Consider the following 19033-nt stretch of genomic DNA (forward strand, 5'->3'; position numbering starts at 1 on the left):
GTGGAGGGGACAGCCATGCCAGGGCTGCTGGAGAGGGAAATCAAAGGCTTTGCAGCATTACAGCCGCACGCCAAACCGGGACTCTGTGCAAACCGGCTTCAAAGAGGTCATTTGTTCTCAGAGCTGGTTGAAAAATGATGTTACAGCCTAATGCACTTCCTATCCAGTGCCTAATGAAAGGGCATGTATGCCTGGGGGAAACAAGCACTGCTCAGTTTATTTATTTTTAAAGGATCCTCTTGCCCAGAGACACCCATCAGTTCTTTACTGGCTTGCCCGGACACACACCTCCCTCTGCACTTTGCACATGTGCCCAATGAACACATCCGTGTCCCACCCCTGCCATAGCCTGGCCTGCTGCCAGGCAAAGCGGGGAAGCCGTGGCCATGTTTCATATAGGATACGTGATCTTGCAGTACCACGGTGAACAGGGATTTGTCGTCATTCCTGGAGTACCACTAGATAGGGTCAAGCACCCAAACCCCCCAACCTGCCGATGGACAAGTGAGGTTTGCTGCGCCAAACTTAGGATCTGGAGTCTTGTTTTCCTTCATAACATTATTAACCCTTTGGCTGCATTTTTAAGAAAAATTCCTGTTGAGTCTGTTTCAAATTAAAAATCCACCAGCAGGAAAATGTTCCCCAGCCCATGCCCAAATTTTTTCCATGTAGAGACTACTGGGGAACATTTTCTTTTGACCTTTGAGATTTAAATGGTAGCATAACAAACCAGCCAGTGGCCTTAATCCCAGATGGGTGGCTTTGTGGCTCTCATTTTCAAATGTCACAGGTAGTGGTTTTGCTCACAGAGTTGTAAGGAGTTCCTCTGACAAAAATGCTTAATTCAAAAGGATTTCTGTTTCCAGTGTCTTAATCAGCATCACATTTGTAACAAGGATGGAAAGTCAGAGGGGTACAGAGCTTGAGCTAACTAGAAAAAGGACCGCCGCCTTTGTCAAAGATTCAAGGAAATCACTCAGGGTGGTATTTTTGTCCTCTTCAGAAAGCAAGTAAAGAATTTTGGAGCCATTTTTCTGGTTGATTGAGTCATTCTGGATGCCAAACAGAGAAATGACTTTTGTTTCTCAAAGAAATGTATTGAGTTCAACCTTTCTGGCTGGCTACTGTACTGACCTGTGGAGCAGGACTCTGATCCATCCACAGCCATTGTTTCTCTTGGCCTGAGATCCATGATGAACACAGCAAAGCTAAGACTGCGTTTTGGTGCTGTGGTTACTGCATTGAAATGTCAGTGCATAGGAATTGTTTCTGTCATGTGAGCTTTTCTTTTTAATTAGAGCAACAGCAACTGTGATATAAATGCCTAGACTCTAGCAAACCCAACAGATTTTTCCAAAGCTTGTCGTGCTATTTTTAACACACTAAACTGGATTCAGATTAAAACCAAAACACAACAGAAAAATAATGGTGTGATGATCAGTTCAAGGCGATTAAATATTTTTGCATCCCTGTGACTCTGTAGGCACAGCAGGGCAAGCATGTTCTGCGCTGCCCATGGACCCAATTCCCTTTCTGTTCAGACTGGTGATTTAGGGCAATGCACTTTCAGCTGCCAACTGTTGGAGGGGTGCACAGAGCTGGGGTTCATGGGCAACTGGGACATGGACACCTCCAGGGGCCTCTCTGCCTGGCTGGTGTGCACAGATTCCTTCCACACATAGACAAGCCAATGTCAAAACCCTCCTTAGCATGGTGAGGCATAAAGATGTTTTTGTGGGATCGAGGCCATTTTCTTAGTGCTCGCAGATCTCTCTGGGTGAGGGAAGGTGCAAGGTGGAACAGCCTGGGTCTGGCCAGTGGTCTCGGCTCACCTTGGCTCTCTGATTTTAGCTGGCCTCAGTGAATTCAAGGCAGCTGCTAGATGTTCTTATTATAAAGCAGCAAGAAATGAACAGCAGGTTCCTAAAACTCCATCACATTACAGCACATAAACAGTTTAAAGAATAAAAATGGCTTAAAACCAGGCTTTTAAAAAAGTGAGAGAATACGTCATACTTGAGACCTCTCTCTCTCCTACTCCCTCTTCTCTCTCCTCCCCAGCAAGGGCTCCTCAGAGCATTTAGAGAGCCAAATCATAATCCTAGCATAGCTCTGTAATTCCACATAGCTCCATAATTCTTCTGTACCCATCATCCAAAAAAGCTTGTTTGCTGCTGCTTATCTTTCTGAATTCACGTGCAGTCTATTATAGTTATTACAGTTTATGCTCACAATAGCCACGACAAAGCGTAGGTCTAACACTCTCCTGCTAGCCTTACCTACGGATTCAGACAAGCCAATGGTAGCAACTTATGCTACTTGCATGCAAACTTTTTTGGCTTAATAAAAACAAGACAAAACCATTTTTTTTTCTATCAATTTTCTAGTGAACTTACTGCTACAGCTGCAAATTGGCCTTTGACTGGCCTCTCACCATACCTACTTTTCCTTACTCGGTTAACTAACATTACCCTTCTGACAGTCCTATTTTATCAAGCGTGTTGTAATGTCAGACATTAATTGTGCGAGTAGTTTTGAAACAATCGTCCGAGCTTCACTTGCATTTAGTGAGGACATTTGGTGCTAAAGCACCCTTGTTATTCAGTTTACAAAACATTTCAAGCTTAATGCATTAATGTGCTACAGGGTTAATTGCACTTAGTACTCCATTAGCAGCAACTGTGTGCCCTTTTTATGTTAATTAAAGCCAGAGTATAGACATTTCTGTTATTTGTCAAAGGCTGAAATATTTTTATGTCTGCTGCAGAAAATAAGACACTTTCAGCTCAGCCTCTCACAACCAGCCTTGCTGGTTCCTGGTTACATTCTGCCATTAATCATTAGTACTGAAAGACTGAATAGTAGCAATATGTCCCTTAGTATAGTCAGGAGGTTGCACAAGGTCCTCTTTAATGTAACCTGGCTTCCTCTATGAGCCCCAGTGACTAAAAAGTAATGAGATCCATCCTTGCTCATAGTGACAGAGCCAACCCCTGCCACACTGTCCCTCTCAATGGACGTCCAAGATTGCCCTGGGGGCCACACGATATGTAGACATTTTCTTTTCCCTGAAAAGAGAAAAATCTCTTCTCCCATAGTGCTCTGTTTAGGGATGTTATAAGGATGGGAGTTGCAATATACCACCTGGCCACGTGCCTTGAGATCCTGATACATCAGCTCTGTCTGGCAGCTTCTGTTTCTCATTTTAGGGTAATGTATATAATTAGGAAACTAACAGGATTCACCCCACTTAACCGTTAACCGTTAACCGTAGCCATCTAACAGTTAGTGATGACTGCTCCAAGCTAGTCACTGGGGAGGCGGGTGGTGCCTCCAGAGGATGATTCATCCCATCTTAAACTGGGTTTTGGAGATGTGTGGGCTGATTTACCCTTTGGAAGTTATCCTTTTTCTCTACTGGCAAGAGAGGGCGTCTAAGCAGAGCAACATGCATGAGATGCCAAGCCTGCAAATGTTTGAAGTTACGTCAGATGAATCCCACCTGTACATTTCACTTAGGTGTTGTGTTGAAACGAATGTTGTCAAGCCACGTCACTGCTCAAAGGTAAGTGTGAATCAGCAGGACTGCAGAGCTCCATCTGTCGGAAGAAAAACATCTACCATGCTCCTCATCCTCTAACAGAAGCCGTGTTTGAAGAGCTTGTGGGAGCCTTCATTTTTGCTCGGATTCTCATGTGAGGGCTCTCATGCTTTCTTCCCCACACACACATGCACACACACACTTATTCTCTGTTCCTCTCTCAGAGAAGCTCCTACTGCATCAAACAGATGGCAAATCTGGCATACTATTTTTAATGCTGCCTAACATTTGAAGCTCAGATAAATGGAGTGGTTTTCTGAATATCAACTATTAATTAGTGCAAGAAAAAAAGCAAATAGGCATTTTTGCTATAGCTGGGCTCATGCTATGCCTGTATCTGAATTCCAAGAATGAGAAACCTGGGAGATGTTTAGATGTGGGGTTTTAGGTAAGGTTTCTGTTGGATATTGGGAGCCATGCCTGATAAGGTCATTTATCACCATTTTTTGAGGAAGACCTTTTTGCTTACACATTTAAAAATATGAATTCCTTCCAGTGATTTCTACGGAGTGGTATCTAAAAGTTTTGGATCCTGCTTCATTTTTATATGGGCAACAAAGACCACTGGAGAGACATGGAAAATCACAGTGAAAAATTTCATGTCAGTCTTCTGCCTTAGCAATTCAGAAATCCTCCGTGAAAGCTGCTGTTACAGAAGCAGCATCAATTTTCAGTCCCTCCAATATACATAACTGAGTTTTACCAGACTCTTCCCTGACATACTGTCCTCCAATCTCATTAGTGAAAAATTATAATTTTAGATTGTTTCAACTCTGCACTTTCAGCCCGACTCCAAGCATTGCTCACTGAGCTGAATGAAAGACATCACCAAGTGCTAAAAGTCTTGAACACAGCTGGTTGAGACCAGCAAAAGGATGTGGGACTGGAAACTGGGGATAGGCTGGCTTTGAAAATATGTCTGCATTATTTATTTAGCAATTTTACTAGGGTAAAAAAAAAAACAAACACAAGTTAAATTCTTGGAAGAAAACCCAATTACCAACAACAGATCAGAACAGGATAACATTCTGGACAGGGTTTACAGTTTACAGAGAGGATTAGCTGTTCTGAGGATCAAATATAGAACAGAAATTGGATTTGTAGGCTGTGTTTTTACCCATCCTATCTGAAAGCAAAATATAATGTGATTAGTTGTAAGCGGGTAGGTTGCAGAGTGTATGCACTATGGTCCCTTAGTAATAGCTCCATCACAATCCTTAATATTGAACTGCTCCTCTGAGTGGGAAAGCTAGACAGAGTAAGGGCTCTTAATCCCTACTCCTTCTGTGAGTGGGCTTTTAAAATCCTCGTCCTCAACCACAGGTGGATACTATGGATCAAGAGACAATGGCTCCTTATTTCAGAGGAAGATGTTTCAAAAAATGCAGAACCATCTCCAGGAAAGAAACCAGTCCCACAGAAGTGAGCTCTGGGCCAGGAACCAGGCATCCCCATTGAGTCACGCTGTCCTATTTCGCAGTCACTGCATGCTTCATCAAAATATTATTTCCACTCCAAAAAGCCTCAGTTATTATTCATTCTGCTTTCCCCCCGCTTTTGCTTCATGTTACTTCCCAAGCCAGGCAGACAGCATTCCCCACTTAAATCAAATGGCTACTTCTTGGTCTTTATGGAGAATTATTGAAATGATCAAGCTGAGCATTCAGGGAAGACTGGTTTTCCTGTCACTTTTTTTCTACACATGGAAGAAGTTTTGCTAACAGTAACAAAGACAGAAACATGAAATAATGTTAACTCTCAAACAGGGAAAATGAATTGTTTGCAGATGCTGCATCATTTTTGAGGAATACACTCTTTACTTCCTGGCACAAATCCAAAGGAGATGCAATTAACAGGGTTTATATGTGCCTGATTTTCACTGTGGCATTTAGTCATCAATCTGCAGGCTGAAGCAGAGACTTCTATTTCCTTTCCTATGTGGTGTATTGCCTCTGTGACACTGGTTACATGATTTTGGCTCTGTCTTTGCTTTCAGAAATGATACCGGCAAGTGAGTGTCTTGTCTTGTCTGGTCTTGCAGGAGACTCTCATATCACCAGGCAATGTTGGGGTCCCTGTGTCCACTCTTTCTCATAGGAGGTCCATCAGGAGCTGCATCCCTGGCTTTCTTGGGCTATGCTGACCTGCATGACTATGCACTTTTTTTGATGTGTATTATGAGGAAACTTGTCTCCTACACATGCATGATCTTAGCCCACTACCACAGTTGTAGAAAGAGGAGGCTGTGGTCTCCTGCCTTTGGCCTCTGTTATGCTCCATAGTAGGGTCTCAGTCCTGTCCTAAGCAGTGATTTCTTCCAACCCTGGGCATTAATGCAGAAAGTGAGGTGCTGTGAGCTACATTGCAGCAGTGGCTTGCCACCCCAGGGTAGGAACACAGACCTAAGCAAGACGATGACTGGGGCTCAGGGACAGCTGAGACAGGTTTGAAGGGAGATGAAGTCCCCAGATGCTGGCTGTGGGTCTGGATCAGACCCACAAACAGCACCAGAAAAGTATTGTCATGGAGACCTGGGCTGAAGAGCAATGGCTTCGGGACATCTGCCCAAGTAAGGACATCTTCATAGAATTGGGTAAGATGCTCACTTCTCCACCCAGTGGCAACAGAGCTGCCTGTCCTCAAAGCTGCAGGTCAACCACCTTCCATGGTCATGGAAGAAACCATGTGTCCCATCTGGCTGAAGTACAGCTGCAAGCCAAATGTCACTGTATTGCCTTCATGTTGCTAATGTCCCTGCAATGATAATGGACTTCAGGCAAATAGGATTCCTATACTGTGCTGGAGCCATCAATAGTACGCAGCACTGTCCTCCCGTCTCTCCAAAATCCATTCCAACCATATTCCATCAGCACAACTGACATTGACTTTATCGGGAACATAAACCTACCGGCAATAAAGGAACAATTGCATATGGCTGGGAAACATCTGAGGCTGGATGCTTTGTTTTAGAACAGAAGGAAGTTGGTCAGAAAAGCTCAGCAGGCTGCAACAGAAGAAAACTTTAGTAGCATATGCTCTTTGATGAAAAAAAAAAGCAACCACTGAGGACAACCCTCCTGAGATGAGTATCAAAGTGCAGTGGGTGATTCACAAACCCACTTCTAGTAAACTTAAGTAAAAAGCCAAGTATGAAAAGCCAAAAAGCATGTATGGTGATAGCTCATAATCTACAAAATAGTATCTACAGTCTTTGTTTTGCTTCCCACTCTTTCACTATTACATGGAGTAAAGGAAGCATTAAAATTCATCCTCAATGCACCGAAAGCTCCTGCTGCTCTCTATGAGTCAGGCTGGCTTTCTCACCCTTTTTTTTTAAATTTTTTTTAAACTCTTTTCCCCTCTTATCTGTCTTGGTCAATAATAATTGATTTCCAGAATAAGAAACCTCAATACCTGAAATAGCACTCCTGGCACATCACAAGCTTTTACCCTCTGTTCAAGCACAATTAACATAATCTCCTCAGTTACTGCGTGTACCAGTTGTTGTACCCTCCAATACTTTGTCAGCCGATTTTAGCAGCTATCACTCTGGTAGGATGCTGTGTTCTGCTAGGAGCAGAGTTTCAGGACTATCTGAACTTGATCAGCTATGTTTTATTGCTTTGATTGCTGCTGTATTTTAATAACCAAGGGTCAACCACTGGGCAAAGCAGGCTGTTAAAACACACCCGGGCATTAATCCCACCCATTTCCCTAGTAGCAATTACTAACTACCTCGCAATCAAGTGCCTCGATGTTTTATAAAGTGAAGATATTGCCTGGTGTCTACCAGGCCCCCACTACCCACAGTCCCTGCCTCCTCCGGCAACATGAGGCAAGGCAGCAAAAACAAACTAATGGAAGGCTACCCCAGATGACATGTTCTTCATTTTCTGGGTCACCAGCCTCGAGGCTGATCTGTGGGAATGCACATCCCATGTGCCTGTGATGGACAACAATGTAAACTGTGCCTGAGAATATGGGATGCTATGGGTAGTCACGAGCGGGTGGAAAACAAGGTTCCAGTGAGGCAACCGCAATGAGAAAAGACTTTTGACCTTGATCTCCCTGTGCTTCAGACCTCGTCTGTGAAATACCACTTCCTTGCTCCTCCTGAGTTTTGCCATTAGGTGTCCACAGGTCCCTTTGAGCTGCCGCATCCTGAACCGGGTTGTTCTTTCTGCTGCTGTTTCTTCTTTGGGGGCATGAGGGAGCTGAGCTCCAGTGCTGGCCAGGCAAGCTGCCCTGCTGCACACCACCACTGGCCCCTGCAACCACCCGGATAGCACCAGCAGCCCCCAGACAAATCAGCCACACCTCTCTCTGTTATTCCTGGCTTTGGGAAGATGAACTGACTGCCATGAGGCATTTTATTTCCATGGCAGGTTCAAAACCTCCACCATAGTCAATCAAAGGCACACAGAGAGGCTGTGTTCCCCCACCTCGGCTGCAAAGAAGTTCTCAGCCAGGGAGCACCATCACCCACACGTCCTGAAAGAAACAGGAATCTTGGGGAAAATCGTGGCATGGGATCACGTCATTGAAGGATCCATTGCGACAGGGGTCAAGGGGCTGTTGCGTTCCTAGACCCACCGCTCGAACAGAGTTCTTTGCATAGGGGCTACCTGGTGTCTGTGGAAGGGCAAGGCGATGAAGAGGCGTTTGGGGGCATGGGAAGGTAACAGTGGCAAATTTTGTAATTCAAGGTCTGAGCTCTGACCTAGCAGCAAAAAAGATACAGCCTGACGGTTGGTGGGAAATTTGGCACAGCCTGGGGAGGAGAAAATCTTCTGTTCTCTTTAAAGCTAGCTTAAGCCAGTGTAGTCCAAAAAGCAATGCCCTTTTATACCACCCAAGGACCTCCCCAAATCTGGGCTATTTTCTTCCTAAATCGGGGCTTTTACATCCTTAGATTTGCAGTTGTTATCATCCTGCAGCAATACTGTATTATGAAATACCTTTTGCTCTCAGTTCACATACATTATTGCTCTACTTCTGAACAGCGCAATTAAGTCTCCAGAGCTTGCTTACTCGAAAAAAGCACAGGTATTAAACAGGAGTAGAAAAATACTCCATCTCACAAGTCAAATGAGATAATTGAAGTGGTAGGATGAGCCTTAAAATTAGCCCAGTTCACACCTGAATAGAGTTCATATCTCACTGGGAACTAACTGTCCTTTCTCTTTGTCTTCTATTTTTTTTACCCCCTGCTGCTGTTCGGTTTGGAAGGTGATCTTTAGTAAATATTGCAACTCCAAAGATATCATGGACCTCTTCTGCATTGCAACAGGGTTACCAAGGTAGGTCTATCTTTTCATTTGTGACATTCATTTCACTTTTTTTCCTTTACTTTTGGGGACAATTTAAAGACAGGCCCCAAATAATGCATTTACCTGCTATTCAGGCTTCTCTCTCCTTCCAGTCTACTGGAAGAAGAAATTGGGGCAGCCTAGAGAGCACCAGCTGGAAAAGTGCATGAAGCTCTGGCAGGCATTGAGCCACTTCAGTGCTGACTGTGCCTGAGGAACAGAGTGGAGGAGAGTAGAACAGAAGAGATATAGTCTAAAAAAATAAAAGCAAGTGCAGAAGCCCAGCCCTGAGAGCACATGGGCTGTGTGCACCTATCAGCTATCCCTCAGTGCTACATTTTTTCCCATATTGAGTGAAAGGCAACCATATGTTTAGAACGTGGTTTTTTAGGGAAAAATTTGTGGCTAATGAGAAGCATTGCCACTACGTGATAAGCTTTCTATTTACATAGAGTACAATCTGATCCCAGGTATGGGATAGTCAAACACAAAGTGCTCCAGTAGAACCATTTTATAGAAATAAATATCCCCAAATCTATTGCCCAGGCCAAGTGTTTCCTAATTTATGTTGTCCTGCAAAGTCCATGCATGTCTCCTGCTGTAATTTCATAGAGGGTTTGTTTCTCTTACCTTCAACCTAGAGAGCATCACACAACTTAAATCTCTTTGTTGCGAGGGATCCAGTATCAGGTGTAGGTGTGTGCCAGGTGGGAAAGACCAGCGTGTGGTGGAGGGTGGCATAGTGTAGCACCCAGCCACTCCTGCATCACCTATCCAGGGCAGTGGTACAGGGGGAGGGAAACCCCTTAGTCAGACCTTAGAAGGGTGCATCTGCTGTCTGCATATGGGCCTTGAGCAGGGCAGGCCAGATGTGCAGCGGCATGTGATAAGCCGTAGTCTTTACCTTGGTACCTACAGGTTTACAGTACAGAAAAAGCACAGGAAAAAATAAGCTAATCCTTTAATCATGGGCTTATTGCATGAATCTAGCTCTGGGGATTGAAAAATAAATTTGTCTTTATTGACTCAGAATTTGCATAAACTGCTGGACAGAATGAATGCCCTTTGCTGTTTATCCTGGCTATTTCCTCCCGTTTGACATTGAAGAGGTTAATAACGCTCATTTGCCCATGATGTCAAATACTTGCACTCCATCACTCAGCAAACTTTGTTTAGCAGTTTTAGTCATTCATGAACAAGGAGTTGACTGCATATTTGTAATTTTATTTTCATCAGAATTCTTCCAAAGAACTGTTCATTTCAGCCAGGCTCCTGGAGCCAGAGTAAAGCTCCAAGGTTTACTCTGAGGCTATGAGATCACACCTAACACAGTATAAAAAAAGGCCCCATATTCAGCAAGACATTTGTTTTGTTTGTTTTGGCAAAGGAGTAACTAGAAGATTTCAAGACATTCATAGCACTGGTAGTCATTTGTATAGTGTGAGTCAATACATAGCTGACGAGTCAATGTATCACAAAACGTAGCTTTTTAATAGAAATTATTAGTTGATGCATCAACAGAATACATGAGTTAACAGGGAACTGTTGTGGTTCAACTCCAGCCGGCAACTAAGCCCCGCACAGCTGCTCGCTCACTCCTCTTCGGTGGGATGAGGGAGAGAATCAGAAGAGTAAAAGTAAGAAAACTCTTGGGTTGAGATAAAGACAGTTTAATAAGAAAACAAAAGCCATGCACACAAAAAGCAAAACACATAATTAATTTGCTACTTCCCGTTGGCAGGCAGGTGTTCAGCCATCTCCAGGAAAGCAGGGCTTCATCATCATAACAGCTACTCGGGAAGACAAAACTCCATAAGTCTGAACGTCCCCCCCTTCCTTCTTCTCCCCCAAGCTTTATATGCTGAGCATGATGCCATATGGTGTGGGATATCCCTTTGGTCAGTTGGGGCCAGCTGTCCCGGCTGTGTCCCCTCCGAACTCCTTGTGTCCCCCCAGCCTGCTCGCTGGTGGGGTGGGATGAGGAGCAGAAAAGGCCTTGACACTGCGTAAGCCCTGATCAGCAGTAACTAAAGCATCCCTGTATTATCAACACTGGTTTCAGCACAAATCCAAAACGCAGCCTCATACCAGCTTCTATGAAGAAAATTAACTCTATCCCAGCCAGAACCAGCTCAGGAGCAGTCTGCTCTGAAATCAAAGATAATCACATTTAACATTTTGCCAGAAGCATCTCTGGTAATTGAAATGGGTGAAGCACCAAGCCTACCCCATCCTGTGTTTTGACCCTTCCTGCACCAAGGTCCAATGGGTCTGAGACAGTGCCAGGCCAGGCCAGGAGTGCTGCAGGAGAGAAGATGTCTATGCACCATTTGCAGCAGCACAGAATTTCATCCAGCATTTCTAGGTCAAATAAACCTCTTTGAAACATGCTTTTCAGGAACACAACAATCTCCCTTCTGACAGCAGACAATTGTATGGTATCCATTGATCCGACAATGCCTGCAAACTCAGAGAGGTAAGCCTGGCTGCTACCTGCTTTTCAAAAATGGGGTCAAGCCCAGGGGAAGGGGTGGTGTTTGCCTGCAGATGCCTTTTGTGTGCAGTGGGCAGTAAGCACCTCCCTGGAGGGAGGGAGATGACAGCAAGAATTGCATGCTGGCTTATAACACTAATGCCTGCTGGTTTTGAAGATTTTTTGCTTGTTATTAAAGCAGGCGTAATTGTCTGAGGAAAAAAATAACGCTTTTAACTGTTTAATGTTGAACACCTGTTCCCATCCCACCCTGTTTGCTGTCCAGTGTGAAATATGAACTGCTTTCTGAGTGTTGCTAACATCAACCCTCTCTGACTCTTCCAGGTCTCCATACAAAGTGATACCTGTTGCCACTGGGCAGCTCTCAGGTAAAACGACCCTTTTGAACTGAATTTACCACAGCTGATTTTGTGAACATTTGCATGTGGAAATTATGCTGCTATGATGCAAGAAAGAAAGGTTGTAGCTGTGGCATAATAAGAAGTGTTTGATCACAGTATTCTGGAGAAAAGCTAAAAAAAAAAATCCTCAGATTTCAAAATATTTGAGGGGGAGGTAAAATGGCTGGGGTGCAGGGGACTTTCACAGTCCTTAGGTCTGATTCAGCACCACTGATGTCCTGGGGAAAGTCTCGCATGGAGCAGTGTTTTTTTTTTCAAGTGATGCAGGTGATATTTGAAAGCACTGTTGTGCAGTCTTTTGTTAAACAACTTCATCTCTCAGCAAGGCTCTGCTGGAAAGCTGAGCGTGACATTTGAACCCCATGTTATTTCCAAATAGCAGAGGAGACAGCATAATTTCTGTTGTAGGCATGGTAGCTCTAAGTGTAATAAATATTTAAATACACCTGACAAGATTAAAGAAGGCCAGGATGAAAGACCACATCTGGAACACATTCCCCAGCGCACAGCGCTGTTGTACTCCACAGGCAGGACTGAAGTGACACTTCTATCATTCCCCTTTGCCTGCCAATGTCATGCTCAGGCCAGTAGCTCTCAGGCACTGGAGCAGAGCATTTGCTTGGAACAACTCCTGTAGAGCATCTGGCTCACTGTCTCTCTCATCCGTGCAACTGCAGTATCTCCTGCCACTCGCTCAGAGGCAGCCTGAGCAAGACCCCTAGCCTGTCCACTGTGGAGCTATAGGGAGAGGCTGGCTGCTGAGGCAGGAGCTGCAGGAAGGTAGGAGACATCAGCTCAGGACACAGTTTGGAGCAGTAAAATGAGAAGATAAGAGAGACAAGGGGCAAAAGGTTAAGATTTTCTTGGAAATGTAGACTGCACAGCTAGAACAGGAGGGAGCCAGAAAGTCTGGGCCTGGAAAAAGTAGTTCACAGGAATGAGTGAGGCTCTTTGATTATGGGTGAGGCAGTTTTGCTGGTCCCACCTCATACTCTTACTAATGCTAATTGCACGTCCCACCTCTTCTTCTTGCTTAGGCTCCTGTGTTACGCAAGAAAACATAGTGTCTCACAGCACTGCCTTGTTTCAGATGGGGAGGTGGAAGGAACCAAAGCCACTCTCTGAGGTACCCACGTCCTCTGTGGCAGAAACATCTGTAGGAAAAGGGCACAGCAAGACAGTGTTGGAGGATGTGCAGGGGGGCATGGAGAAGCAACAGTGGGGAGCTTGTGCATGCAGAGAGTAAAGATGAACAGAGAGCAAAAAGAACAAAGAAGCTAGGAAACAGGGAAGAATTTTATCACAGTAAGATTTGTTGCAAGCCATAAACAGATCCCATGTCAGTGATTTGATTGCCAATGTTGCCAGAAGGAGGTAGTCAAAGTCGAGGGATGCATGGGACTGCTAAGGGTAAAGAAGCTGTCCTCTTATTGTAACAAACTCTGCTGGAAGAACATCCCTCTTCCAGTCCAGGAGTGCACTATTTGCATTAAGAGATCAGAAAAAGTCGGGTCCTAACTGGGGTGTGTGTCTCTGTGTACCAGCTGGCATGGGTAACCAATAGCCATTTGTCCCAAGATGGAGAAAGACCAGTGAACAAATCCAGCAGGGCTGGAAAAGGGTAAGAAAAATTCTGGCAGTAGGTTGCCAAAGCATAAAACAGTCTGCTATGGAAAGAGGAGGAAAGTTGAACTGAGTGTGGTGGAGCTAATGTTCCTTGGTATCTGTTTCTCTTTCACATGGGTTGTCATTAATCTTAAGCATTCCTGACATTTTGCTGAGAGTAGGAAGAATAAACAGAGTGGGAAATTGTTCCTCTTCATTAAAGGAAAAAAAAACCAGCTCTGCTCTAGTCTTCACTTCTTAAACAACTCTGCCTGCGTGATTCTGCTTCCCAAAGCAACTCGTCCAAATACATGTCAAAAAACGGGTCACCCCAATTTTCACAGCAGTGGGAGGTAACGCACCTCTTTTCAGCAGTATCCCAGGCAGCTGGAAAAGAGTGACGCACGCTTCAGCAGAACAAAGACTATAAAAGGTGGGACTGGAAAATACGATCCTTTGGGAGGAAAATATAAGCAGTGGCTTTTATCCAGCAGAGGAGATATCCACCAGAGTCCTGCTAAGAAACCGTTCTTCATTTCCTGGCTGTAGTCATGGGAGAGGGTTGGAATTAAAAAAATTATTATTCCAGTGAGCGTCCATTGGATGCAGTGGCAATTGCTGTATCACTGCAGGGTCAGCTGTCTGCAAGGCAAAAGCGGGGGCCCAGCTGGCCGGCTCTGAGCCTGTGGGGCCGTTGCATCATGTTCTGTCCCTCCTCCTGCGGCCCCGGGCCAGAAGGCACATGGCTATCAAAGCAGAGCACCAAACCCCCAGTGCCAAACCCTTCCTTCTCTCTGGGGTGCTTAAACTCCCAAGCCCATTCAACAGGCATCTTCTTTCTCCCAACAGCAGAAAGGCTCTGGTCCGCATCCTTACAGTGGAACAGGCTCAAAACTCACAAACCGATGGCTATGTTGTGGCTGTAATTAGAAGGGTTTGGGCACTCTGCAATATTGCTGGGGATGCCAATTAAATGAACAAATCCTACCAGCAGCACTCTCTTGAGAAATAAAATTGAAGTGTGTTACATTTCTGGTAGTACAGAGAAAGGAACTATTGTGGAGGTCAAGAAAGCCTCATCCACCGTGGTCCTAAACTGGGGGGAAACATGTGCAGGGGCTTTCCTACTGCTCCAAAGTTAGGGCAGCAATGCCCACAGGTGGCTGAATAATCCCTTAAATATTTCACCAGGGATGTGACTTGAAAGAGCATGACGTGTGCCGAACTCACCCCTAGCTCTCTCTGCACCTCTGTCTCCATCTTGTTCTGGTGGGTCCTTCAACACAGGCATCCCTTCATCCCTGGGGAAACAGGTGAGGAAACCCAAAGAGAGCAGTGCCCAATTGGGATGGAGGCCAGCACGTGGGGAGAGCTCGCCACCTGCCATTCCTTGCTCAGCAGCCTCAGCGCCAGGGAACCCTGCCAGCGTCAGAGCCACTTGCCCAGGTTGAGGCTGTAGGCAGCATCTTTGCCTCCTACTTCACTTGCCGTTCCGTTTTTTGCCTTTTCATCTAACAAGCTATCTAGCACTTGCACAGAGGAAAACCCTCAGTGTCTCCCCAGGGATATTGGCTTGCAGTGGGAGACATATCTTGACCGAGACCTGTGTAGCTGCCTGAATGAAGGCTCACATCTGAATCTGTGCTAGCCCCACCTTGCCCACTGCTGAGCCCACCAACGACAGGTACATGTGCACCAGAGGTCTCTGGAGACTGCTTTTTTCCCTTGAATGATTAAATACGCAAGATCTTGTGCAGTTTGCTATTGGTAAAGTGACAGAAACTTGTCATAGTGTCTAAATCTTATTATTCTGGGATCTCTCTCTTCTCCTTTTGGAGGTATATTCACACTTGCAGCTCAGGCAAGAGGGAAAAGGCAGAGACTGCGAGAGGAGAAAACCCTCCTACCTGCCACTCCTTACATGCATCCCTCATGGATGCATGCATCGAGATGGGGGCAACTGCTCAACTGCTTCAGGATTACTCACGTAAGCAGGGACTTGCATGCAGTAGCCCAAATTAACCTGAGCTGTCAAGTGATTTTGGTGCTCAATACGTCGTGATTCACAGTCGTGGGCTCGGACTTGAAGCACAGCCCTTCCTGAAGCTTTTGTCCACCTGGCTGTTTGTTTATTAAATCCCTCTGACTGCCCAGACACAAAAAAAAAGAACTTCAGAAAGGGAAATACAGACGGGAGCCCGAGGCAGAGGTAGAGGCACAAGTGAGAAAGAGACTGTGTGGCAGGAATTTGCCAGGCTAACACTAGCAGGGAAAGGCAGACACCCATGTTGTTGCAGCCTTGCTTGGCCACAGCAGTAAAGATGGGGGGGAACCAACCCACCCCCACAACCACATGCACTCCCCTCTTGTACCTCGTTGAGGCTGGCAGGGTGGCGAGGGGAGCCAGGGAGTGCAGGAGGATGGAGGTGTCTCCCCGGCCGTGATCCCAGGGTGTAAGACAGGAGAGGAAGAGTCGCTGTTCCAAGCAGGGCGGTGTGAAGCAGAGGGTGCATGCCAGTGGGTTATAAACCATCTGTGTCAGTGCACGCGTAACCTGAGCTGCCCCGGTGCGTACCTAGTCCCCGTCTGTCTGGCAGGGAAGGTGCACGCTCGCTGCCAGCCCTCCTATCTGGCCACGGCAGGAGCCTCAGGAAAAAGTGCTGCTGCCATATTTCCCTGCACCTGCTTTCTGCCCAGACCTGCTGGAGACAGGGCTGCTGGGAGGGAGAGCAAAATGGCTCCTTGCTCTGTGATGCCCCAGCCAAGGTCCCTGCTGAGCTTGGCAGGGGCTAGCAGGCAATGAGCTGAAGTCCCTGTGCTCACAGCGAGGGCAGGAATGAGCCACGGGAAGCCTGGGGAGGCCTGAGCTTGTCTGTCCCCTGCCCAGCATTACGCTACCGCAGCATCTTCTGGAGGGGGGTGTTCTGATTTTCATTTGTCAGCTCTAAAACACCCTGCCTATTGTGCAAAAATCTGACTTTCTGAACACCTGCATTTGCCAACGTTGCACATTCACGGTGCTGTTTGGCAGGGGTGGGGGTGAGCTGAGAAGAGGGCTGCTCTTGGCTTTTGGGTTACTGCAGGCAGGAGCTGGCGACACTCGGCAAGGCACGCGGATTACATCTGCCCATGTTACGTGCAGTAGGATTTCCTTTTCCCAGAAGGAATCACAGCAAAACAAATGAAGCAACTGACAGAAAAGGTAGCTCTGTGCACCTGGGCTCAGCCCTGCCCAGTGGTATAAAAACCAAAGAAGACAGAGGGTAATGAGGGAGTGAAAGGACACCTACCCTTCCTGTTTTATAAAGGAGTGGGGAGTGAGACTAAATGATGTAGGCACGATGTTTCATTTTCTTCAGAATCAGGGGTTAGCAAAGGTCTTCCCCTTAGAAAGGAACAGGGCAAAGAAATGGATCTTTGTCTCTTTAAGATGAGACAAACTGCCACTCTTAGTCATATATCTTTACTGCACCCTAGGGTTATAAAAACATACATCTTCATTTTGAAAGTCTTTTATTACATCCATAAACATCAGATTGCAGCTGACTGTTCCCTGGATGAGAATGTCCTAGTACTCCAAGTGAGTTTTGACAGGGGCAGGGAGTGAAAGTAAGATTGTTGTTTTTTTTTTACTGGAACGGTGTTTATAGGGAACTTGTCAGTCTCTGGCATGCTACAGCCACTGTCAGAGAGCTGAGCTGCACCGAAGTGAGAGGACACGGGTTTCTCTGCTTATTCTCACTGTTGGAGTCGGGTACTATCCCAGGTGCTGCATACGGTAAGCTTTCCTCCTGTCTTAAATAGGACGCAGCATTTGCTTTGTTTCAGTGCTTGGGTTTTCAGACGGGTTTTGTGAGAAAACTGAAAAATGGGTCTCTGTGAATAGAACTAATCTCTTCATTTGCTCTGCTAGCCACTCCACTGGGAGTCAGATCGCAGGGAAAAAAAAAAAATAATGAAGGAATTAGATCTGAGACTTGCAGAGCACAGAGTGCTTGCTCCAATTTAGAGACACGGGGGTAAGAGCCAAATTGTTTGACCAGCAAAGTGAATGCTCTTGACAAGTATTTCTGACATCTCTAATACCTGAAGAACTGCAAATTTTTTCAACAGGTACAAGAGCTATTATTTAGAAATGCGTTGTAAATGCTGGGCTGTATTTGTGTCTGATGTGTTCTGCCTGGGTGATTGCACTCGTGAGGCATCATGCTCCCTCAGGCAAGTGCAAGAAGTAGCTTCAGAAATGCCATCAGGGTATTTCTACACAGGGTATAAATGGGTGCTCTGTAATCTGCAGCGTGTATATGAGAGCATGCAATGTTTCCACTCCTTTAGCAGGAGAAACCACGAGTACATCCACGTTGCAGGCATGAGAACGACTGCAGCACAGTGCAGTTTAAAATAGCTGGTGGGGGAAAGTGGGAGCAATCTCGATCCAGCAGCTCATAGCTCAGCAAAGGTGATTTATACTTCTCCTGTCTGTGTGAATACAGTGTGGACAGCCTGAAAGATGGGAAAACCTTGCTATCGTAATCCTTCCTGAAGTGTACTTTCCCTTGAAATCTAGGGTCTTGTTTTAAGGACTCGTTTGTTTTCCTCTGTGTTAAGGACAGCAATCCTGGGATGGTCTCAGGAAGGGCTGGGGCTTCATCAGGCTGACTTTCCCGAGCCAGCTGAAGTGCCCGAGTGCTGGAGTTGGCAGTGGGAGGCGGGGAGCTACAGGCGCAAGTGCTCCCACTGCAGCAGCTCAAGCAGCGAAGGGATCCCCACGGGATCCCCGCGGCAGCTCTGTACAAGTTCTGTTCTCAAGGGAAAAGGGGTTGGGAAACTTGTGTCCTGCTGTGTCCAGCCCCCGAACCAGGAAGGGCAGACCTCATTCTGCAAGGACAGTCACTTTGGCGTCTCACGTTTGCTTGAATTTTATGCATAGCAATACGATCCTTATGAATTTGCACCAAAAAGTTCATCTACAGAATAATGTCCCAGTGTAAATCTAGAAGGCAGGCTGGGTTTTCTTGTGTTCATAAGCCGTTGCATTGTTCATGGCCACTCTGGCACAGTGTGCTGATGGTGTAGAGGCAGTCCTTGTGAGCCAGACCTTTCAAAGGCGGACGGCGAGCCTGGGTGTCCCACCCAAGAGATGCGAAAGGGGTCTCCTTTCCAGAGAGCACTGCCTTAAAACAAGCCACCTCTCAGAGAGCCAGCACATCCCAAAAAAACTTCTGAGAAACCTTGACTGTACCCTGCAGGCAGAGGAAGGCAGGTGAGATGAGGAGTCATTCCCAAATGCTGTCACTGTTCAAAGGACCAAAACAACTTTTTGGCTAAATGCCTCATCGTCAGAGCTGGAAGCCTGGGGATGCCACTTTGCAGGGAGGTTGAGGGTGTCTTCTTTCCTCTGTTGTTTTCTGTAATGTATCCCTCCTATTTTTTTCAGAGAAAGAAGAATTGTTGCAGAATTTATTGGGGCAGATTGCTGAGCAGTTCTCGAGGTAAGAAGCTGAACAACATTATTAATTTAAAATGTTATTTCTTTTATCAGCCTGAAGCGAAATTTTCACAGGAGGCAGAGGAGCATTTAAGATCTCTTTCAAATCCCACTCTTCCTGCAAATTTAGGCCTG

The 19033-nt window shown here is 45.9% G+C and overlaps 1 protein-coding gene across 1 annotated transcript in view; it reads left to right on the top strand.

Annotated features, from left to right (window-relative positions):
* Nucleotides 1-17098: 17098 nt before the first annotated feature.
* The window catches only part of PDE9A (phosphodiesterase 9A), a 29323-nt gene continuing 27388 nt past the window's right edge, over nucleotides 17099-19033 (top strand). The window contains exons 1-2 of the mRNA XM_064468481.1: nucleotides 17099-17188; nucleotides 18848-18902. The gene's annotated coding sequence lies outside the window, so the exon portion shown is untranslated. The remainder of the gene's footprint in view (nucleotides 17189-18847; nucleotides 18903-19033) is intronic.

Source organism: Phalacrocorax carbo, chromosome 1, assembly GCF_963921805.1.
Source record: "Phalacrocorax carbo chromosome 1, bPhaCar2.1, whole genome shotgun sequence".
Lineage (NCBI taxonomy): Eukaryota > Metazoa > Chordata > Aves > Suliformes > Phalacrocoracidae > Phalacrocorax > Phalacrocorax carbo.